At 47.8% G+C, this 24,186-nt stretch overlaps 1 protein-coding gene across 6 annotated transcripts in view; it reads right to left on the reverse strand.

The window, feature by feature from the left end:
• Window positions 1-24,186, reverse strand: part of Boc (BOC cell adhesion associated, oncogene regulated) — a 76,564-nt gene that overhangs the window by 44,881 nt on the left and 7,497 nt on the right. Inside the window, exon 2 of one of the 6 annotated variants that reach the window (XM_052740784.1) lies at window positions 12,348-12,463. The exons of the other annotated variants lie outside the window; for them this stretch is intronic. The gene's annotated coding sequence lies outside the window, so the exon portion shown is untranslated. The remainder of the gene's footprint in view (window positions 1-12,347; window positions 12,464-24,186) is intronic. 6 annotated transcript variants of the gene reach the window in all.

A 24,186-nucleotide genomic window follows, 5' to 3' on the forward strand; every position in this document is an offset into this window, starting at 1 on the left:
ATGCTGAAGGAGGTCCTAGAAATCACAAACATTTATTTCTTGGAGAGACAAGTATGCTAATTTAGAGAGATTTAGGAGAAGGAATTTTAAAAATACTACCAAAACACCACGTATACACCCTTGAAAATATATAGTAAAAAAAAAATGTTTATTTTTACTTAAAATGTTGTGCTTTACCCACAGACCTAATTAAAAGGAAACATTTTTAAATTGGAAGGACCTCAGGAAAAATGCAGTATGGCTTAGAATAACATCTAGTGTGTTTCCAGGCAACTGAATCTCCCAGTTAATTAAGCCAGGAGACTGGAGCTACAAGTCGTCTCAGAATCCCAATCCAGTGCTCATCTCAGTATCCAGCACCATCCCCTGCAGGGTTTCAGAACTGGTTATAACTGTTTCTACATCTGGTTCCTTACGCATAAAGATAATATTGTCTGTATTGCCATCTGTCACAGTGACGTGTGTGTGTGTGTGTGTGTGTGTGTGTGTGTGTGTGTGTGTGTGTGAGATGCCTGTATATTTGATGTATGTACTTCTTAGTGTGTGTGTTCATGTGTGCAGTTAGAGACCTGAGACTGGTATCTTGATCACTTATCGTCTCTTCTGTTTTTGAAGCAGGGTCTTGCAATGAGCAAGACGCTCTTCAAATCCAGTAGGCTGATTGGCCAATGAGCTTTGGAGATCCACCTATCTCCTCAGTGCTAGAGAATCAGAAGTGTACCACCACCCCACCCACCTTCAGCCCAGCTTTTGCACATGGGTTCTGGAGCTCTGGACCCAGGTCTTCATGTTTGTGTGGCAGGCACGTTACAGACTGGGCTATCCCTCTAGACCGGGAGTAACTCTCTACATGGCAGTTTTCATGATTCTTGTCACAAGCGTACTAAATCTAGAATAATCTCCTAAAGTTCACTATACAAACCCTCCATGACAAAAATTGTAAGATAATGACAATGTGCGACCCCAAACAACAGGTGACAAGTGACCACCTATCAAGTCGTGCAATCTTGCTAATATAACAACGAAACAAGATTTTAGGTTTGCTTTAAGGGATCGTATAGGGGTGGCGACTGCTACATCTGTCAGCACAGTTCTAGACTGATATCTGAAACATCTACCTAGACCTCTCTGGTCCCTCCCTCGTCCCTACTTTCCCTCTCCCCCTCCCTTTATCTCCCTTTTGTGTGGTGGTGGGGTAATCTGTGTGTGGGTTTGCATGTGCATGTGTGTTTATATGTATGTACAGGCCAGAGAATAATCTCGGCTGTTGTTCTTCAGAAGTCATCCATTTTTTTTTTTTGAGGCAGAGTCTCTCACTGTCCAGAAAACCTCTAAATAAGCTAGTCTGACTAACCAGCAGCCCCAGAGATCCAACTGTCTCCCACTCTCAGTGTTGAGTGTACACCACTACTCTCAACTTTTTTTAAATGTGGTTTCTGGGGTTCAAGCCCAAGTCCTTCTGGGTTTTGCAAGCAGTTTACTAACTAAGGTATCTCTCTAGCTCTTTTTCTTCTTTTGTGTGTGTGTGTGTGTGTGTGTGTGTGTGTGTGTGTGTGTGTGTGTGTGTGTGTGTGTGACAAGGTCTTGTTGTGTAGACCAGGCCAGCCTTGAACTTGAGATCCTCCTACCTCAGCTTCCCTAGTACTGGGGTAACAAGCATATGCCACTATGTGCAGTGCCAGTCTGTTGTCAAATAGGGGACAATTATGACGGTCAAGTGTTCTCAAATAATGAGCCATGCGTTAGCCAGCATATTTCTAAGCATATTTCTCCTTTAGTCTTTATCCAGATTTTATGTGTGAGCCTATTCAAAATCTACATGTACTGTGGTTTACACTGGGGGGAAAATATACTGCTGTAATCTGCCTCATACGGATAGTATAGAGACATTGTGAACTGTCACACATGGTTTCATTTCACAGGAAAGGAAACAGCCAAATTTGGGATATAAATTTACTAGTACGCAGCAAATACACTTGAGCTCTTCTTCATTTCCCAGACTCCTCTGTAGCTAATTGAAGGTCATGTATGTGACTAGTGATGGCCAGTAAAATATGAATAGGTCATATGTCATTTCTGGACCAGGCCAGTCATGAGCTAGAGAGCCAGGTCTGTTTCTTCTGGTGTGGTGACCACAAGTGACGTGTTTCAGAGCCCACAGCTATATGACAGAAGAAAGCAGCTCAAGATGTGATATTAGAAGAAATAAACCTTTCCTTGCTCTTAACCATTCAAGTTCTGGAATTAGTTTCATGGGCCAACCTCAGGCTTCTTTATTCTAAAAACCTGGCTGGTAATGGAGTCAGTCACAAATGGAAGATGGGAAATGAGATCATTTTCAGGAAAAGCTTTCTGAATGTGGTGGTGATTGGACTGAGCCTGTTGGGGGTGGGGGGCGGGTATCCATGTCAGGAAGAGGAAGATGTCTCTATTAGAAGGTAAAGCTGAGGCTGGGCGGTGGTGGCACACGCCTTTAATTCCAGCACTTAGGAGGCAAAGGCAGGCGGATCTCTGTGAGTTCGAGGCCAACCTGGTCTTCAGAGTGAGTTCCAGGGCAGGCACCAAAACTACACAGAGAAACCCTGTCTCAAAACAAACAAACAAACAAACAAAGGCAAAGCTGAGCGGTGGGAAAGCAGTGCTTGGTGTGGAGGCTGCTACATCACGAATCAGGTACTGGAAAGACTTTTCTGGAATAGTGGTCTACCACCATTTTTTAATTTATGATACTATGTATGGGCAACTGTCTCTAATACACACCTCATTCATCAGTTCAATATATATATGGAAGATCTAAAAAAAATTAAGTAGGTAAGTCTAAACATATTTGAAGGACTCTGTAATCCTGTTTTACAATCATTAGCTAATAACTTCTGACACAGGCTTGTTTGGGGGCAGGATCACTGCCATAATCTCTCTCAAACAGTCCGCTTGAATGCTAATTATTTTGTTGACTTCTCGTGAGATGTGATTGCGTTACCAAAGCTTTCCCCTCCGCCCGTGGTCACAGAAAGGTCAGCTCCACTGTTTCCTTTCTGTTTGCATGCACTTAGATTATCAGCCTTCTCTTTACGCCAGTTCCCGCGCAGCCACCTCGTTAAGCCACTTACCCTTTTGTGAGAGGTAATTTAATTAAAACTAAATAATATAATCTGAAAATCCACTTAAGAGAGAACAAGAAAGCGGAGGAGTGAATGAATGAGTGGTTAGGGTCCCCACCGACAAGGCCTCTCCACCCAAGAGATATCTTGGATACTGTGCAGACTGGGGACACTGTTCTGTGGCCCAGAAGTATCACTGCCAGCTCCTGGATTAAATCTTAGTGGCTGACTTATGCCCTACTTCTCCTGACAGAAATGAATGCCGAGGGAGTTGCTACTTTCAGGGCCACAATGGAATTGCTCAGAGTCACCTTTGGGAGCTTGTATCCCACTTTGGAGACCAAGAATAAAAAGTGACAGATGGGACACTGAGACAGAGTCATGCTGTGAAGATCAGGGTAAGAGAGTTGGACATTAACATAAAGACAGTGAATTCATATCCTGTGACATTTGGGGCAGAGCGGTGTGCCTGGGCTCCACATTCTGAATCCACTATAACAAGCTGGTAACAGGTCATTCCTCCCTCAGGCAGGTGGAATACCCTTACCTTCAAGGCAAAGGCACCTGGGGCCTGTCTGCAGAGAATTCCCAGAGAGAAGACCCTCTGCCATCCTAGCGAAGGACAAGGCTCTCCTTGGACTTGCCACTCTTGGTAAACTGCATCTAAATAGTTCCCACCTCCAGCAAAGAACGAAGACGTCGCGAAGACGTCTCATTTCTTTGTGACTTCTACGCCTTCCCGAAAATGGCTGAGTTTCTATAGAGATTTGTGTGTGTGTGTGTGTGTGTGTGTGTGTGTGTGTGTGTGTGTGTGTGTAGACAGACGGACAGACACGAGAAAAGGAAAATCACCTCTTTTTCTTCCACACTCCCATCTCAATCCCCTCACCCTCATTCCATATAAATTCAATTTGACAACCCTGCTAATTGGATAAGAACTCCTATGCTCCTAGGAGGCTGTTCCCTTTTCTTTTCTTCCACGTTTTCTTTCTCTCTTTTTGTTTTTGGAGGGCTCCAAACAGGGTGATTGTGCCGTTCTTTAACACGAATTCCATCTGCTTTATTTCTCTCTCTCCTTTCAGCGCGCCTTCTGAATATTTATGAAGCCTCCCCTCCAGCCTCACTCCCTACTGCCCCACCTCCACCCTCCTACCTCTCTCCCCTCTCCCCACAGGGCTCCAGCCCCCCCCCCCCCCCCCCCCCCCCCCCGCGCCCTTCTCTAGAGCTGGGACAAAACCCTTCCACTGCAGCCCCCCCACTCTCCTTGCTTTAGATAAACACAGGCAGTGTCAAGTGTGAGGAGAAGGGGGAGGAGGGAAGGGTTTCAACTGCCAGTCAAGCCCCTGGCCTTCCATGCGGCCCGGGGGCCTACCCTAATCTGCTGCATGCTTGCCATATGGGGGCTGTGTTGCCCCGGGAGACACTAACAGGCAGAACGGAGCTTAATAGAGTCCATATTCATTGTGATGCAGTGAGGTAGCTCAAGGCACCACTGCCCCTTCGCTGGTTTCATTCTCCTGTGCCTTACTTGCTTTCTGGTTTTCTTCTCTTTTTCTTCCTTTCAAAAGGGGCTGGTCCCCAGAGAGCTCTAATCTGGAGGGTCCTGGGCTGCTGGAAAGACTGGACCTAAGGAGGTTGGGGGTGAGGAAGAGGATGGTAGAGGGGAGAGCAGTTGAGAGGTACGGCCTGGACACATCAGAGGGGCACATGTTGCAGAAGCCGGAGACGGCCCACATAAGGACCGGGTGGGTGGGTGAGTAGGCGGTGTTTAATATTTATTTATTTTGACACCAATGCCTATGTAATCCCATCATGCCCTTCCCCTACCTCCTGGTCATCTCAGTCCCAACAACATACCCTCATTAAAACCAAGGGCACTACTGCTCCAGGGTGCCAGGTCTGTGACCCATTCCAAGTTCTTCATGGTTCCCTTGAAAGGTTCTAGGTGTGGAAGGGTCAGAGGTCCCAGTTACTAATGTTGCTTAGCAATATGTCCAAATTTCAACAAATGATGCTTGTTTGCACTGACAAGTGGCCACTGCATTGGATTGGATTGATCCCTGGTCCCTGGTCCCTGGTTCTCTCTTCTCATCATTTTTTTTTTTTTTGCTAACATTTCATTATATAGCCAAGGTTGGTTTCAACCAAGTGGTCCTCCTGCCTCAGCCTCCTGAGTGCTGAGATTACAAGCATGTGCTACCACCACTCTCTTGCCTTGTCTTCTCCTACCTTCCTTCTAGAATACCAAGCTGACCGGAACAGCAGAGCACAGTGGCACATTCCTTTAAGGCCAGCACTTGGGAGGCAGAGGCTACCGGATCTCTGTTGAGTTTAAGGCTAGCCTGGTCTGTAGAGTGAGTTCTAAGACAGCCAGAGCTACATAGTGAGACCCTGTCTCAAAACAAAACAAAACGATATCACAGTAACAGGGCAACTACTGCTGAAGTGTCTTCTAGCACTCAGAACTAGGTTCCTTTGACACTCCACAATGTCTTATGAGGTCGGTGTGTGATCAGCCCGCTGAGGATTTATGGGTGGTGATTAAATACCGCGTCTGCCATCACACACAAGGAAACCTCAGGGTCAGGATTTTCATTTTCCCAAAGCTTCATGTAAGAAGTTTGGGCATAATAATTCAGATGGTTCTGGCACGGATTTAGCAATTAATATCATAATTAAAAAGATCAAGTAGCCACATGAAGATAATTGTTTCTACAAGGAGAAAATAGCGCAGATCCCATTCTGTGAAAGGAAAGTGAGCATCCGTGTGAGGCCATGGAAGGCGCATAGAAAATCGTCAGGTGACGCAAAGATGAAGAATTATGAGTGATGCTTTAACCCTTTGAGTTAAGTTTCAAAAAGATTTAAAAAAAGAAGGAAGGAAGGAAGGAAGGAAATGGGCGAACATACCCACTTTGATAGCTCCCCAACTAAGAATGATTAAATGAAGTTCAAAGGCTGCAAACAGCCTTCCAGGTTCTTCACACTTGGCCTAAAGTCAACCTTTCCCATGACTTCCTCCCACTTTCTCTAATCCCAGCAAATTGCATTTTCACCCTCTGATCCCTTACCTGAACCTCTGTCCCCTTTTCACGTCACCCCAGAGGGACAACTCACCCTCAAGCGCCTCCCCCTTCTCCTCATAAAGCCTCCCACAACTGGCCCTCATTCTGTCTTCTGAAGCGCTTTGCACACCTGTTACACTCCATGGTGATTTCTAAGGTTTGATGAGTGTGTCTGTAGCCCTTGACATAGACTATCAACTCTCCAAGGCCAGAATGTGTCAAATGCATCCTCGTATTCCTTGACACTTCTCATGGCCATACTCATTGTTTGCTGAATGGGATGGTTTGTTCCAGTTAGAAAACTACAGTGGAGGAGGAACATTGAAAGGGATTTGGGGACTCGGGAGTTAGCTGAAGAAGAAACATCAAAGGGTCCCAACCAGTGTCACCAACCGCTGAGTGCTGTGGAGGCTGTATGCTCCTTAAGGACAAGACTGCGCCCAAGCAGATGCTCCTGTGGCCTGTACCCATCAAGGAGCTTCTGTGGCCGCCATTTGCATCGCCCCCCCCCCCCCTCCTCCTTGGAAGCTCCAGGCTTGCTGCAGGACTGGGTATAATCTGATCTCGGATGGTCGCTGCCCGTGCTGCTGTAAGTGTGCCCTCAGCTTCAGGCTAAAAGAGGCTTGCAGAGAGGGCAGGGAGAGGGAGGAATCAAAAAGCTGTTGAGTCAGAAAGAGAAAGACAGGTCCGGGCCTGAGGGGTTCAGGAAAAGAGCACGGGGAGGGGAACAAAGATGAGAAGAGAGACGTGGGAAGTCAGCTCAGTAAACCGAGCTCTTAGGATGTACTTAGCCCAGTACCGGGTGCTTCAAGACCACGATCACTTTCATCTCCACCACCCAGGAATGTCCCTGTCCCCAAGTGGATGCCTCGCCCAAACCCTTCATGACACTTTATGGCATAAGGACGTTAGGGCTCATCTTAAATTTGTGTTGTAGACAAAAAGCTCCTCTGCTTGTGACAAGGTTGGGACTTAGGGTCAACACTAAAGAATGTTCCACCCGAGGTGCTGGTATGGGCATTACTCTTTCCACCCTCGAAGGGTCCTGTAAGATAACCTCAGGTTATTTCATCTCTTTGAGTCTTGGATTCCTCTCTGTGAAAATGAGACTGAGGACTTTGATGAGCTACTGAAAACCATGAATGAGATAATGTGTAAAAAGCAGCCTGGGCCCAGCAGTCACACAGCCAATTTGGAGAGCCGGGGTCGTGAACTTTCTGCCGAAATCAGTCACTGGAGATCTGATTTCATGCAGTGGCATTGCCACCTGGTGGGCTTTTCAACTAATGTCATTTCAGACCAAAGGCATGTTGCATTTTTTTCACAACTCCAGGCCCATTAAATGTGCAGCTCCTGCTCTTTGCCTGTAGCCCCTATACAGTTATGTGATGGATGATATCGTTGCTCTTCTTCACACATGCACTGAAGGTCAAGGAATGAATGGTATGGAAGCAGTAATGCATTCTACATGATTTACAGAACCTCACAAAAGCTGTATTTTGCCGGGCGGTGGTGGTTCACGCCTTTAATCCCAGCACTCGGGAGGCAGAGCCAGGCGGATCTCTGTGAGTTCGAGGCCAGCCTGGACTACCAAGTGAGTTCCAGGAAAGGCGCAAAGCTACACAGAGAAACCCTGTCTCGAAAAACCAAAAAAAAAAAAAAAAAAAAAAAAAAAAAAAGCTGTGTTTTGTCTCGTGTGTGTGTGTGTGTGTGTGTGTGTGTGTGTGTGTGTGTGTGTGTGTGTGTAGGGAAGGAATCCCTGGACAAATTCTCATTAGTTTCTAATGCTCAGTCTTCACCCAGACCTCTTCAACATTTACTATAACATAAGCTAGCAACCTTCCCCCTCCTGCATATGCCCTTTCTGCACACTCTTGATGATGATAATAACATTAATGATCATAATTTCTCCACAGAGTGTCTCTACTTGTTCAGAGAGAATGGAGAAGATATCCCCACCCAACAGCAGGCCACTTGGCACCAGAAATTCTGAGGTGGTGTTTGCAGTGGGGAAAACATAAGTGGAACTTCTCTGCAGTATTTATTCCCAGCTCCAGGAAGGATTTTGCTTCTGACCTCATGTAGCCAATACACACAGCACAGGGAAAGGCACCCTGGCACAAAGAAAAACACCCGCTCTTTCCCATCTACATGTTTCTAAATACCGAAGGTGGCCAGGACTATCCGCCACAGCACATCACTCAGTCAGTTCAAACACTGTAGTCCCAGGACCTGCACTTAAAGCAGACCTTAAACGCTGCAAGTCCCACCATTCAGGGCAAAGGGAGCAGTGTGTGAGCCAAACCCCTACTGTTACACATAATCTCAGAACAAGTCCAACACAGTTTCTACTGCAACTGCCTAATAAAAATGAGGCCCCACGACCAGGGTGCTCTTATCCCAGGAAATTCTCCTAGGAGCATGCAAGACTGCAAGGAAGGTGCATCCTCCAAACCATGCGAAAGGACAACGGGACTTGGTTCCTAAGTGGAGTCAGAAAAGCAATGGCATCCTGTTCAATGACCACATAGAGATGCGGTGATCTATCCCATGCTGGCAAGCAAAGCACAAGTCACTCCTGTTGAGAACGGTAGAGCCTTGGGGCGGGCACTGGGCGTGAGACTAAGTACAGTCCAGCCAACCTGCCAGAAGCTGCAGGCACCGTACAGAGGGCTGAGGGGGATATGGAGAAAAACAAGGCAAGCCTCTGCTCTGACATATTTTGGTTATGCCCAAATTAAAATGCAGCATAATGGCCTCAAGAAAGGTGAGTCACAAGATAAAGTGGATTTCACTAATCACTAAATGAGGGGACCAGCACCAGTAGCAAAGGCATCAGAAGAGTGGTAGAAGAAATGTGAATACATGTCACTGCCTGTGCATGTGTGCATATGTGTGCTTGGGCACCCACTCGTGTGCCACAGAGCTCCCAAATATAGCCTTTTTCATAAATCCCCAAAGAAACCTTCCTTCTATCATCCATGTTCATCCCTTCCCCAGTTCCAGGAGAGTCAAAGTCTGACAGTCCCAGGACGAAGGCTGGGACCTCTAACAGAAGTCAGTGTGGTAAGGTCTCCCGGGCCCCACCTTTGTCACATACACAACTTGCTTTCCTCCTTGACACGCAGTAAGCAGGTGCTCAGCCAATGTCTGCTAAGCTGTGCAAGCCTCATATCCCAGGTTCTCCCAGGCAGTACGGCCTATGAGGTTCAGATCTGGAGGATTCCCAAGAGAGGGCTTCTACTGCACAAGCAGAGCCTGAACAGGACAAGGGAAAGTCTTACGGCTATCTTCCTCCAGGGATTTGGTTCCCGAGTTTGAGTGTACTCAGAAGTTTTTCTCTGGTCCTGGCTGGCCCCGTGGTCCAAGTTGCTTATAAAATAATCACTGTGAGGCCGGGTGGAACCTGAGAAACCTTCAGACCACACTTGAGCTCGCTGTGGCCCTTTTCCAGTGGGGAAGCCAGGCAGGACCCAGGCCTTCCCACTGTTCACTGCAAGCTTGGGGTGGGTGGAGTGGGTGCAGGAGAGAGGAAGTGGAGGAGGAGAACAAAAGGGCAGTAGATGCTTGAGGACGCTTGGTTTCATTCGACAGGCATGTCAGGTATTCCGCAGCTGGTGGTTAGACCCCTCACTCTTCTTTCCTGTGGAACCCTGCACACAATTAGTTCTTTATGTTCTCCTGCCGGCTAGACCAATGACTCAACGGTGGTGATGCTCTTATCCACACCGGCATCTGTAGCCATAATACGTCTCTCGGTATTTAGAAAACACCTGCTGAACCAGCCAATAATGACTTAGGATGGAAGGTTATGGCTGGAGAGAACTATAGTCATCCAAAACATGCCGGGGACTTTGGGAGATTGGAAAGATGTGGATTTACTGTTGGTCAAGCAACGGAATCATCACACTGTCGCCTGAAGTCACTTCCTATGCCCTTTCCTCACAATGATTAGCTAACCCATGCATCAAGGCCCACACAGAAACCTTTCCCATGACTCAAAAAGCTCTCAGGCTCTGTGACCCAGACTGAGGGAAGACCGTCAGTCCTATCTGGTGCCGGGGCCGATTCAGGCAAATGCCAGGCAAAACCAGCCCCAACCCCCTCACCCCAATGCCAACAAGTCTCTGCATGCTTGGAGGACATCTGAAGGATTCAAGTGAAGAGCTACACCTCAGCGGCGGAAGGCACTGATTTTCAACTTTTTTTTTGTTTGTTTGTTTTTCGAGACACGGTTTCTCTGTGTAGCTTTGCGCCTCTCCTGGAACTCACTTGGTAGCCCAGGCTGGCCTCGAACTCCCAGAGATCCGCCTGCCTCTGCCTCCCGAGTGCTGGGATTAAAGGCGTGCGCCACCACCGCCTGGCTCCGATCTTCAACTTTACAGACTGACACCGAGATAGATGGTGTTCCTCTCCCCTGTCCCAAATTTGTAGAGGAAGTGGTTTGGTAGAGAACCCTAAGATCTATCCCATCCTGAGCTAGTGAAGGAAATACAGATTGTGTTAGTAAAGCTTCTAAAACAAAGGAAGTGAGAAGCAGGGATGCAGGGATTTTGCAATTTGATTATTTCCAATAGTATCATTAATACCCATCCTCAATATTCTATTTGTGTACACTCTCTGCCCTAAAGACAGACAGACAGGCAGGCAGGCACGTGCGCACACAGACACACACACACACACACACACAGTGGAGCTGCAGCTCTGGCTGGTAGCCATGCTTTAGAATCATGACAGTTTACTTTCCCATCTGACCTTATTCAAACCCACTTTCTTCACCACATCCCTGACCCTCCACACCCCCCAGCATCCCTCCCCTGCCCGCAGCATACACACACGGAGTCCCTTGTCCCACCTCCAATCTTTCCTTTCTCAATTACCAAGCTCCTTTAAACTGCCTACAATTTAAATAAATACCAGTGTGCAAATGGGAAGCAGGCTGCAGTCCATCTGCCAGTAAGTCAGTCCCTGCCTTCTGCTGGAAGACCCCGCCTCACCCCTGCCAGCTCTCCGCAACTTATGAAGCTCTGAGCCCTCAGTGCGAGGCTGGCACATGTAGGGAAAACAAACACGTGGAGGCTCACAGCTGGACCAGGGGACACTGTTTACCCAGGAGCAAGTGCGGGGGTGGGGGGGGGGGGTGGGGGGGAGCTGCAGCAAGGTGTTGATGGGAAGAGCAAAGGGGGTGGGTTAATAAGGGGGTGGGTTCATTCTAGTCTCCAGCTCCTAGGTGCCTATCACCTTCCCTGCAGAGCGCCTGCCATTCCCAGGTACAGGGCAGAGCAGTCAGCCCTTGTGGGTGTGACTAATGGTTCTGAAACAGTGAAAGTCTTCAAGTCCCGGAGGCAGACACACTGCCACCTTGCCTGTTGTTAGACACCCGGTAGCAATCATGGTCCGTGGCTCGTGACAGGAACACAGTGGCTATTTGCTGATTACACAAACAGATGAGTGATTTTCTTCCCTTTGCCACAGGTTACAGATGTGTGGGCAGTGGAGGACAGTGGTGGCGGGGAGGTTGGTGAGTACTGCCTAAGACAATCCGAAACCCTACCAAATGTTCAAACAATGTTACAGACTCATACCAAAAATAATTTAGGGAAATGCTATGTATGAAAATCCAGTCAGAGTTCTTTACTGCAGGCATTTCAGAACCTTTAATTTGCTGTTATACAGCATGAATCACCAACATGGAGTACGCACTGAGTCTGTAACCACAAGCTTGGACTTACATGACCCACAGCTGGGGAATTATTTGAGAGTGCCATTTTTTTCTTAGAGTACCATTGCTGATGAGCACCTCTGCCAAATACATTTTTGGACATGCTGACCTAACCTAAGAGGTTCTTGGAGATCTCATTTTGAAAACAAACAAAGAAAGAAACAAACAAACGAATGAATGAATGTTCGGCATGTAGTTGTTTGGGGTATCATAGGAGAATGTCAAGAGATAATTTTAATATAGATTATGTTTGAAGATTAGGAGATTTGTACTTTTCACTTGAAACATCAGAAATAGTCAAAGCAGGTTTACATGATCAATTTCATCGTTAAAAAGGCACATCTGGAAAGAAGCCTGTTCCCAAATATCACTGTGTCATCACTGGTTTTCAATTTCCTTTAGACCTGTTGGCCTTGTCTCCCAATAATCCCTTAGACCTCCAAATGTTATTTGTCTTACTGTCACATCATGGTCTGCTGTGCTGGGTTCCAACACTGGGTCCTCATGAACTACTTATGTGCATCATCTTCTGTGGCTCAGGGTTCTGCTGCTTTCTCACAGCACAGACATAGACCCTGCCAAAGGGGACAACAGGCTTCTTAGTATTCTCAGCTGCCTTTAGAGATCCTTTGTCTAACAACCTTTACTTTCCTTAGTAAGTCATGCAAAATATAGCATGTTTACTTACTTTGCTGAAAGTGTCGTATTGAGCAAACTAACATTTAGAGACCAAGTTTGGGGCTGAGAATGTGGCCCGGTGGGTGAAGTGCATGGCTGGCATTGCATGAACTCCTGCGTTTGATCCACCATACTATCTGCATTCATGCATGCAGCGGGGTACAGCTTAAGCAACATGCCCCCAAATAAAACCCTGCAATTTAATGCCCGATATTTTTAATACTAGAGATGCTTCAAAAATTACCCTTTGGTGTATACAATCTAAAACTGAACCCATATCACCTTTAGCTCACTTATTTGCATAATTTTACAAAGGAGTATATGACCCCTCTTAAAACTGTCACATACAATTTACCACCAGTAATAACTGGTTATGTAATGTATCTGAGATGCTTACATCATTGTGTGCATTCACATTTTATATACAATGGAAAGTATAATTTATATTTAGGCTTACTGATCATTAAAAGATAATATTTTGGGAAAGCGTGTTAGGTATATAGAATACACACAGTAATTTAATAAACTGACTGGAGGCAGGCAGGTCATAAGAACAAGGTCATTTTCACCTCTCTGGGCTATGAGAAACCCTGTTTCCAAAACAAACAAACAAACTACTGCCTTTTTGTGGCAAATCACTGATTTCCTACTGATTTGTAATATGAGTGTCATTGAGATTTAGTGGATGTAATCAACTAAATTTTCATGATAAGCAGTATACGATTAAAGCACGTATTTAGGTTAAAAAGAAATTACCAATCTTAACATACAGCCAAGGCAATTATTTAACTATTTGTTGAATTCAACAACAAGGCAACCATCTCAAACACACGTGTGACATTGTCTCGCCTCTGAACAACTCCAGGAGGTGGACAGTGTTCCCAACCCTTGTTACAGACTGGAGCTTGCTCAGGCAGAGGACTAATAGCTACAGCAATGCCAGGCAGAACCTTAGGCAAAGGATTGTGGGGGGCGGGGACACATCTGTAAAGGGCTTTCCAACTCTGCCCATTGCCTTGTTCAGCCAACTTTGAGAACCCTGTGTGGAGGTCTCTAGCACAGACGTCCACATCATTTTGGAAAGAATGTCTTCAAGAAAAGCTCTGACATGAGATGAAATGACCAGCAAAAGGGGTTTTGGTGCAAAGTCGTTACCGTAATGTTTGAAGGACATTTTTTTTACGATTTTAAAACTAAGGTTAATTTTCCCATCGTAAAAGTTGATTTGTTTTATGTATTTTATTATGTGTATGTGTGTCTGTCCACATGTGTATGGGTGCCAGCAGAGACCAGAAGAAGATGAGGGATACCCTGGAGCTGGAATTACAGGAGGCTGGTTGTGAGCCACCTGTAAGTGTGTGGAGAATGGGACCCTCGTTCTGTGGAATAGCAGGAGGTGCTCTTAACCATGGGGTCACCTATCTTTCCAGTCCCTGGCTGAATTTCTTTATGAGAGAGCATGTGTATTTGGGTACATGTGTCCATGTGGAGACCAGAGGACAACCTCATGTCATCCTTCAAATGCCATCTCCTCCCACAACAGGGTCTTTCATTGGCCTAGAGCTCACCAATTAGCCTCAACAGAATAGCCGGCAAGCTCCAGAAATCTTCCCGACTCTGCTTCGCAGGTGCTGGAGTTACAGGCACACACACCACCAGGCCTGGTATTGTCACTTGGATTCTGGGTATCGAACCCAGGTCCTCATGCTTGCACTGCATTTCTCAGTGGCTGCCAGGCACTTCCAGATTTCTAGTTACTTTTCATCACATAGAAATAAATATCCAAGAAGATGGCCTGGCTGCAAAAATCACCTATATTGAGACTCAAGATGGAGAACCTTGAGCTGGTCCCTGAACCTACTCGGGCTGTTTGCTTACTTCTGGGAACATGGAGGCTCAGAACCAAGGGAGATGTTAGGAGGGAAGAGACTTTTTCAAAGCATCCGTACATTTGAATGCTTGTCCTTCAAACCCAAGAAGCCAGAGAGATACCCCTAACAAAGGCAAAAAGGAGAAATCCAGGGGTTCACAGATCACTAAGAAGTGTATCTAAGGGTCCCATATCCTTTGGGCCCCACTGGCACACCTGTGTGACAACCCAGAAGGTTAACAGCCTCCCATCAGCCCCAGGCCTTCCTGGTCCCCACAGGAGGAGGAGGAGACAACCTCCACCCCCGCAATAGAGTCCATCCCACTCCAGGAATGAAGCTGCCTGCTGCCCAACATATACCCAGACCGGTTTCATCTGCTTCCAAATCCATGTTGTGTCTTAACTTCTGCCAAGAATAAAAACTTAAACACACATGCACATCATGCGTGCACGGGAGGAGAGAATCAGGCTGGGACTTTAAGCTGAAAAACGCCCAACAGAGAGGGGAGAGGAAGGGCAGGCCGGCTGCTGACCCTCAGGACCTGAAGACTGCCCCAGGAGCCAGCACACCCGTCTCTGGTATCCTCACAGTCTCTGCCTGCTATGTGGATGTAGGGTCGGATGTGAGGGAAGACCTTTGAAGTGGGATCTCTCCCGTCTCTCCAACACCCTACCTACCATATTCACTTTAATTGCCAACTCACTCAGCCCTGCCTCAGAGCAGCTCAGAGGGGCCTCACTGCCTGCAGGAAGCAGAGCCTTGGCCCTAACACTGGGAGGAACTCTGTTCCTTGTTCATCCTCTCTTGGCAATTCCAGAATGAATCAAACAGTCTTGGAATGGCACAGGGCTCGCGGTGGGTGCAGACAGCCCGCAGGCTGCCCGTGGCTACCCCACAAAAGAGGTCGGGGATGGAGCCTCCTTCTTAGGACCCTGTACTATCTCTTCCAGTGCCTGAAGCCAGATGCTTGAATCTGGGGACCAGAAAAACAGCTCTGCTCCAGAAACCAGAAGGATCTTTGAGGCTCCATCAGCCCTGCCCAATATGCCCTAGAGTTGGAATAATGGCCCACGCCACCTCTGTGTTACCGTTATCTACACTTTCTCCAAAACATGGAGAGCTGAGGATTCACTCCGCTTACACCGACCCAGTGGAATCCCACTGTCTCCTGGAATTAACTTGCTTCACAAGTCACTCAACACAGAACGCCAGCTAAATCCTGGGCCCTTCAAAGATGCCATTCAAGCTCTGAAGCAAGAGTTCAGCTTCTGGAGAAGGGACACCAACTGAAAGTACAGCAGCACAGACCACCGGCAAATCCAACCTGAGTGCCATGCCATGGCCAGGAGGTGAGAAGACAATCACAGCCTGCTTTGGAGTAAGAAGCCTTGTAGCATCCACCTCTGTCCCACTCACACAGAGCATGGGAATGACAGTGGGGTAATATGACAAGAAAAGAAAAACTTCCACCAGGCGGTGGTGGCACACACCTTTAATCCCAGCACTTGAGAAGGAGGCAGAGGCAGGCGGATCTCTGAGTCTGAGGCCAGCAAGTTCCAGGACAGCCAAGGCTACATAGAGAAACACCACCACAAAAAACAAACAAACAAAAAAAGAAAAAGAAAGAAAAGAAAAACTTCTGTCTTGATAATTGCTGAATCCTTGTGAAGAGGAGGAGAGAAAAAAATTTCCAACTCCAAACAGATGTTTTTCACATATTTCAGGTTAGGTACCCAGAGAAACTACAGACCTCTACAGACACAGGAACGCCTCCCAAAAGTTGTCCTGGTTTTTATTTTTCTTTTGCTTTTGTTTTCCTCTATAGCCTAGGATGGTTTGGAACAGCTGACCATCCTACCTCAGCCTCTGGAGGGCTGGAATTACAGGTGTGCACAGCCATGCCAAGAGATGCCCTTCTGCAGAAAGGAAATGCTCACGTTTACATTAGTAACCAGATGCAAACAAGGCCTTTTTCTGCCTGGTACCTCACCACAACCAGGTGCTTTCCACAAGAAGGAGCTGGAAGGCTGGCTGGGGCAGGGCTGACTGGAGGGCTGGCTGGGGAAGGGGCTGGGGGACTGGCTGGAGGGCTGGCCCAGGGGGCTGACTTGAGGGCTGACTGTGGGACTGTCTGGAGGGCTGGCTGGGGGGGCTGGCTGGAGGGGAGTCTAATGGGTAATGTTGCTCTGTATGCTGTGAATGTGTTGCTCTGATTGGTTGATAAATAAAATGCTGATTGGCCAGTAGCCAGGTAGGAAGTATAGGGGGGATAAGCAGAGAAGGAGAATTCTGAGAGAGGAAGGCTGAGTCAGGAGATACCAGTCTGCCGTCCAGGGAGCAGCATGTAACAACACACAGGTAAAGCCACGGAGCATGTGGCGACACATAGATTAACAGAAATGGGCTGAGCTTAAGTGTAAGAGCTAGTCAGTCATAAACCTGAGCTAATGGCTGAGCAGTTTAGCACAGGAAAACTTTCAGCTACAGGGTGCTGGCTGGGGTGCTGGCTAGGGGACTGGCTGGCGGGGGCTGTTGGGGGGGGTCTGGCTGGGGCACTGGCATCTGCTCAGGCACAGATGAGCACAGGTGGCTGTGACCTGGGAGATTTTATCTGCATGAGATAGTCCCTGTCCGAATGCACATCCTTCAACTTTCCCCAGGTTGGGCCATCTCCTTCCTCCAGAAGCCAAACCCCTCGCTTCTTTACTAAGTTCTACATGAGTTCAGCATTCATCTTGTCCTCAGTGAGCCTCATCTCCAGCACTTTTAGGCACATGATAAAATCTGTCAGCTCTTTTTCTCATGTTTCTGTCTATTGCTTGTTAGTGTCATAGATGATAGTTACCAAACTTGTAGAGGGAAAATAAACTTAAAATATCCCTCGAAGTCAGTGGTTCTCAGCCTTCCTAATGCTGCGACCCTTTAAGACAGTTCATGTTGTGGTGACCCCAACCATAACATTATTTTTGCTGCTACTTCATAACTGTAGTTTTGCTACTGTTATGAATTCTAATGTAAATATCTGATATACAGGCTATCTGATATGCGACCCTGTGAAAGGGTCTCAAGACCTCCACGTTGAGAGCCGCTGCATAGCATTTGTGATACTATTTTTCTATCTTTGTTTGAGGTTTTAGATTAGAAAGCAATGATTTTAAAATGCTTTATTAGCAATAGGATAACTATGGCAAGACACTCTCAAGCCTTCACCAACTCTGAGGAACTCCTACCCACCCAAAGTCCAGTCAGTTAAGACTAACTGCTCCACCAAGCTGGTTTCATCAGGTTCTCAGGTCTGGATGGAAAAAGGTGTGTAGCCTTGGAACCTTCTGGATCTCTCGGGCTAAGAGGCAGCCCAACTCTTCATTAGCTATTGCTGCAACTGATAGGGTTTTGGTCTTCATTACAGTTGCATAATACTGTCTTCTGTATGTGTTCCATATTTCTTTGTCCATTCATCTGTGAAGAGGCGCCTGGGCTGATCCCATATCTTAACTCTTGTGGCCAGGGGAAGCTATCCTCTCCGATTTTGTCCGCTGTCTCTTCATTTTGTTGGTTGTTTCCTTTACTATGACATTTGTTTGATATTTCAGTTTGATGTAATTCCAATGGCCAGTTAACAAAACTCTCTAAATGGTCAAATGTTCCAAAATACGAGCTCTTGTAGATAATTTAAAGTCAGCAAATCAGGCAAGGCTCTGAGTATTAATGATACAATGATAAGGAGGAGGAAAATGGTAACAGTGGCCATCTAAGTAACTGTTTAGTTTTGTGTCCTACCCCCTCCCCATTGGTCCATAGGTTAAAGGTTTAATAATCAGTCCAGGGAGCTTCTAGGGTGATGAAACCTTAGAAGATGGGGCCTCATAGAAGGACATTAGGTCATTAGACACACTCCCTTAAAGTGGCTATTGGGACCCTCGTCTCTTTCCTTCTCTTTCTTATCTGGGGTATGACGTAAGCGGCATTCCTCCATGACGCACTCACCACCATGATAGTGCCTCATCACAGGCCCAAAGTTATGGAGACATTTGATCATGATCTAAAAGTAAGAAAACTGTCAACAAAGAAACAAACCAAGCAAGAAATGATACCCCAACTTTTCCTTCTTTTAAAGCGATTACCTCCGCTCTTCTGTCAGTCACAAAAAACTAAGACAGCACGTGGTTGGAGTCAAGCAGTCTTCTGAAGAGAGATGCGGATGCCACGGGTTCAGTGTGAAATGAAGTCTTGTTTTGATTGGGAACTCTCCAGAAGCTGAGATGTAAGTGTATTGAGGGAAGGAGACATGGTGCTCAGTAAAGACCTGTCAAGTAAAAGGCTATGCTGATGGCAGCCACTGTGGTGCCTGCTCGAAGAGGCATGTGCTGTGCTGTAGGACGTCTTCTGGGACACAAGGGTAAGTGGCCACAGCTCAGTGTGAAACCTCAAGTTTCTATGGAGTGAGGCTACAATGGGCATCATGAGTTTTAGTGGGTGGCACTCTTCACACAGGGAAGCCAGGACCAAGCCCCCCACCACAGGGACTTCCACGGGGGACGCATGCTTCTTCTTGGCTGAAACACAGAGATCAAGGTCTCTCTGCCAGTCCCCCACGCCCATTCCAGGGACATTAGCACTGGTATTCTGGTTAATTTCAAGTGTGGGAAAGATTAGTTCTGCCTGCCTAAGATTCCGTTTCAATTGGCCACGCATGTCCTTTTCACTTCCTGACTTTCAAAGCATACAGGACTTAATTATTAAGGAACCTCCCTGTTCCACTTGCCCTGGAGGCTCGATTTTTCTGGAGAGGGGCGGGGGTAGGGGAGTAAAACAGGGAGCGCTTAGCCCCTGAATGCACTGCCTGTGTGGATAGTTATAATCGTCTCCAGGATCTACCTAAGAATGCCCACATCAGTGGATGTTCAAGTCCTTCACATAAAGTAGTGTGCACAGCATTTGCATCTAATTTAATTCTCCCATATACATACAGATCATCTCTAGATCACTTATAATAATACACTGTAAATGCTCTGTAAATAGTTGATATATTGTTTGTTGTTTCGGAAGAATAACAGGAAAAGGCAGCACATGTTTAGTACAGAGACAATAGTCGTAGACCCTGTCACTACCAAGGGCTGACTATATTTCATTGTTAGAAACTCTCTCTCTCTCTCTCTCTCTCTCTCTCTCTCTCTCTCTCTCTAAGACAGGGTTTCTCTGTGTAGCCCTGGCTGTCTGAAACTTACTCTTTGGACCAGGCTGGCCTTGAACTCAGAGATCTGCCCGCCTCTGCCTCCTGAGTGCTGAGATTAAAGGTGTGTGTGTGTCACCACTGCCGGGCTCATTGTTAGCAAATCTTAATTAGATGCCTTTTGAGGCTGAGGGGAGTCCTGCAGATGAGGTGGGGGCGGGATGGGGAGTACCAGATCCTGTTCTAGACACAGAAGGGCTTTGATGAACAAAGTCTTCATCCCATGCATCTCTCTAGTTGAGGAGAAGGAGGCGATATCCAAGTGAGCAGTTAAGTATATGTCAGGAAGTGATGGTGGTGAGGAAGTGATGGTGGTGAGGAAGTGATGGTGGTGAGAAAGTGACAGCAGTGAGGAAGTGACAGTGGTGAGGAAGTGACAGCAGTGAGGAAGTGACAGCAGTGAGGAAGTGATGGTGGTGAGGAAGTGATGGCAGTGAGGAAGTGACAGTGGTGAGAAAGTGACAGCGGTGAGGAAGTGACAGCAGTGAAGAAGTGATGTTAGTGAGGAAGTGACGGCAGTGAGGAAGTGATGTTAGTGAGGAAGTGACGGTAATGAGGAAGTGACAGCAGTGAGGAAGTGACAATGGTGAGAAAGTGACAGGGGTGAGGAAGTGACAGGGGTGAGGAAGTGACAGGGGCGAGGAAGTGATGCCAGTGAGGAAGTGATGCCAGTGAGGAAGTGACGACGGTGAGGAAGTGATGTTAGTGAGGAAGTGACAGCAGTGAGGAACTGATGATGGTGGGGAAGTGACAGCCATGAGGAAGTGACTGACAGCAGTGAGGAAGTGACAGTGGTGAGGAAGTGACAGCAGTAAGGAAGTGACAGCAGTGAGGAAGTGATGGCAGTGAGGAAGTGACGGTGGTGAGGAAGTGATGGCAGTGAGGAAGTGATGGCAGTGAGGAAGTGACAACAGTGAGGAAGTAATGGTGATGAGGAAGTGACAACAGTGAGGAAGTGATGGCAGTGAAGAAGTGACAACAGTGAGGAAGTGACAGCGGTGAGGAAGTGATGGTGGTGAGGAAGTGATGGCAGTGAGGAAGTGATGGTGGTGAGGAAGTGACAACAGTGAGGAAGTGATGACGGTGAGGAAGTGACAGCTGTGAGGAAGTGACTGACAGTGGTGAGGAAGTGACAGCAGTGAGGAAGTGACAGCAGTGAGGAAGTGATGGCAGTGAGGAAGTGATGGTGGTGAGGAAGTGATGGCGGTGGGGAAGTGACAGCAGTGAGGAAGTGACAACAGTGAGGAAGTGATGGTGGTGGGGAAGTGTGAGCCCTGAGGAAGTGACAGCGATGAGGAAGTGATGGCGGTGGGGAAGTGAGAGCCCTGAGGAAGTGACTGACAGCGGTGAGGAAGTGACTGACAGTGGTGAGGAAGTGACGGCAGTCAGGAAGTGACAGCGGTGAGGAAGTGACTGATGTGGTGAGGAAGTGACTGGCAGTGGTGAAGAAGTGACTGACAGTGGTGAAGAAGTGACTGACAGCGGTGAGGAAGTGATTGACAGCGGTGAGGAAGTGACTGACAGTGGTGAAGAAGTGACTGACAGTGGTGAGGAAGTGACTGACAGTGGTGAAGAAGTGACTGACAGTGGTGAGGAAGTGACTGACAGCAGTGAGGAAGTGACTGACAGTGGTGAGGAAGTGACTGACAGTGGTGAGGAAGTGACGGCAGTCAGGAAGTGACAGTGGTGAGGAAGTGATGGCAGTCAGGAAGTGACAGTGGTGAGGAAGTGACTGACGGCCATGAGGAAGTGACTGACAGCGGTGAGGAAGTGATTGACAGCAGTGAGGAAGTGACTGACAGCGGTGAGGAAGTGACTGACAGCGGTGAGGAAGTGACTGACAGTGGTGAGGAAGTGACTGACAGTGGTGAGGAAGTGACTGACAGCGGTGAGGAAGTGACTGACAGCGGTGAGGAAGTGACTGACAGCAGTGAGGAAGTGACTGACAGTGGTGAGGAAGTGACTGACAGCAGTGAGGAAGTGACTGACAGTGGTGAGGAAGTGACTGACAGCGGTGAGGAAGTGACTGACAGCGGTGAGGAAGTGACTGACAGTGGTGAGGAAGTGACTGACAGCGGTGAGGAAGTGACTGACAGTGGTGAGGAAGTGACTGACAGCGGTGAGGAAGTGACAGTGGTGAGGAAGTGACTGACAGCGGTGAGGAAGTGACTGACAGTGGTGAGGAAGTGACTGACAGCGGTGAGGAAGTGACAGTGGTGAGGAAGTGACTGACAGCGGTGAGGAAGTGACTGACAGCAGTGAGGAAGTGACTGACAGCGGTGAGGAAGTGACTGACAGTGGTGAGGAAGTGACTGACAGCGGTGAGGAAGTGACTGATAGTGGTGAGGAAGTGACTGACAGTGGTGAGGAAGTGACTGACAGCGGTGAGGAAGTGACTGACAGCGGTGAGGAAGTATGAATTAGTCTGAAAAGAGAGAGAATGATGGTGGGTGTGCTGCTTGAATAAGGGCCCCAGGCTGAGGCAGGAGGGGAGCAAGCACTCTCAAGACATGAGGGAAGGACTTGGGGAAGAGCTTTCCAGACAGAGCCAAGGCAGGGCAGAGACCCTGAGCAGGAAGGCTGTCCCTTCTTTTCACAAAGAAAGATGCTGCCTAGAATTCTGTTGCAAAGGCTCCTTTCCAGTCCACCTCCTATTGGACCCTAAGACCCTTCACTGCCTTTTCCCAGGGGGGAGGGACAGAGCGGTTGTCTGGAGGGATCCAAGAGAGATTCTGATAGGTTGCTCGAACGGCCTTCTATTCAGAGTCTTGCAAAGGAAAGCAAGCACACCCACAAAGGAAGATCCTTTGAGCCCAGCCCAACCTCACGCTAATGCCCTGGAATTTCTTATCTTTGAACTCAAGGTGGGTAAGCCCAGATGTGGCAGCTGGGGCTTTTCAGTTGCCAGTGGACGGTTTTCAACCTGTCCCCTGGGCCAGGTCACCTGCAAGCGTAAGTACGGAGAAGAAGCAGACTGTGGTCACCAACCCGCCACTCATCACCCCGTCACACTGCTATATTGTCAACCCAGGCATCCATGCCTCTCCACAACCAGAATATCGTGGCTTCAGGCTTCCCCTGTTTGTTTAAGAGAAATGAGGAACATAAGCAACTACTGGCATTAGCGAGGTAGCTCATTAAGCAAACTGCTCACCACACAAGGGTGAGGACCTGAATCGGGCTCACAAAATGCCCAGGTAAAGCTCAGTGGGGTAGCCTGGCCTCATACACAGCAGAGGACCACAAAAATAGCTGGCTTTAAACAAGGTAGAAGGGGAAGGCCAGCACCCAAAGTTCTCCCCTGCCCTTCCCATTGACACCATGACACACAAATACCCACATCCACGTGAATACCCATCCACACATACTCATAGATCTCACACCCCACCGAAAAAGAATGGGGAAAAAAAGGAGCAACTAACTATGCATTCTCTGCACCAGACCTTCCAGCGCAATCCTAAGCCTGTAGGGAGTGGGGTGTTAGCACTCTTGCAGGTAAGTGCCTGTCGAATCCTTTCTGCTGGCTGCCTTCTGAATATTTGCCTGCAAGGAACCATCTCCCGTCAGTTATCTGTCCGTCAAGGCTGCTGCTTCCTTCCCCGGGGTATTTTTCTATACAAGCTGCCACTTCTCCTGACCAGTCAAAGTGTCTACTAGGCCAAACAGCTCTCTCCCCCTCACCTCACTGAGGGGAATGGAGGACCTGCTTGATTAGACTTGCAAAGATCCTAGGTGGAAGGGTCATCTGGTAGCTACAGGGGAGCTGAGATCCAGGCGATTCAGACAGCGTCCCAGGGGAGAGGAACGTCTCAAGAGACATGTTCTGACATGAAACCCAATGTGGATGTGACTCTCACCGCTGCCTACAAAATCCAACACTGACTGTGCCACAGGGCCTGGCATCTCACGCCGATGCAGCCTCCTCCGGGGGTGACTCGAGTTTTGTACCAATGGCATTTAAGGCAAATCTCGTAAAGGAGCCCACCTGTCCCTTATTTTGCAGTGAGTTACAAAAGAAAGAGTTCTCCTAAGTTAAGGGGCTTTGCTTTGGGCAAGAGCATGTTTGCTGCTTTGCTTGTTTTAAAATGACAGTGTTGGGAGTTAGCGGACTGTGATGAAATCTTGGCTCTGCTACTTATCCGCTAAGAGACCAAAAATGAGTCAACGCACTTATCTAGGCTTCCCTTCCCTCATCCCCGCAAAGTACAAGGATGAGGTCCGTCTTCACAGGACTGCCGGAGGGTTGCATGGACAATGTAGTGCTGGGCCTCGGCCTGGCATACAGTAGGCACTCTGTAAACAACTGTAACTCTCCATCTCTGGAAAGGGCAAAGGCAGTCGCTGCTGCCTCTTAGCACTGAGCAGGCTGCTCTCCTGCCCCTTGTCCACGGCTGCCTCTCTGAAAGGTGGAGTAGGAAGCCGTGTGGGGTTTGCGTCTCTGAGAAGTGAGAAGGAAATCTTTGCCTTGTTTCGTGAAGGGTACCTGCTGCTCGTGTGTGCTCATGTCCTTGTACCT

This window comes from Peromyscus californicus, unplaced genomic scaffold, assembly GCF_007827085.1.
Source record: "Peromyscus californicus insignis strain IS unplaced genomic scaffold, ASM782708v3 Scaffold_16__1_contigs__length_79575227, whole genome shotgun sequence".
In the NCBI taxonomy this organism is placed as follows: domain Eukaryota; kingdom Metazoa; phylum Chordata; class Mammalia; order Rodentia; family Cricetidae; genus Peromyscus; species Peromyscus californicus.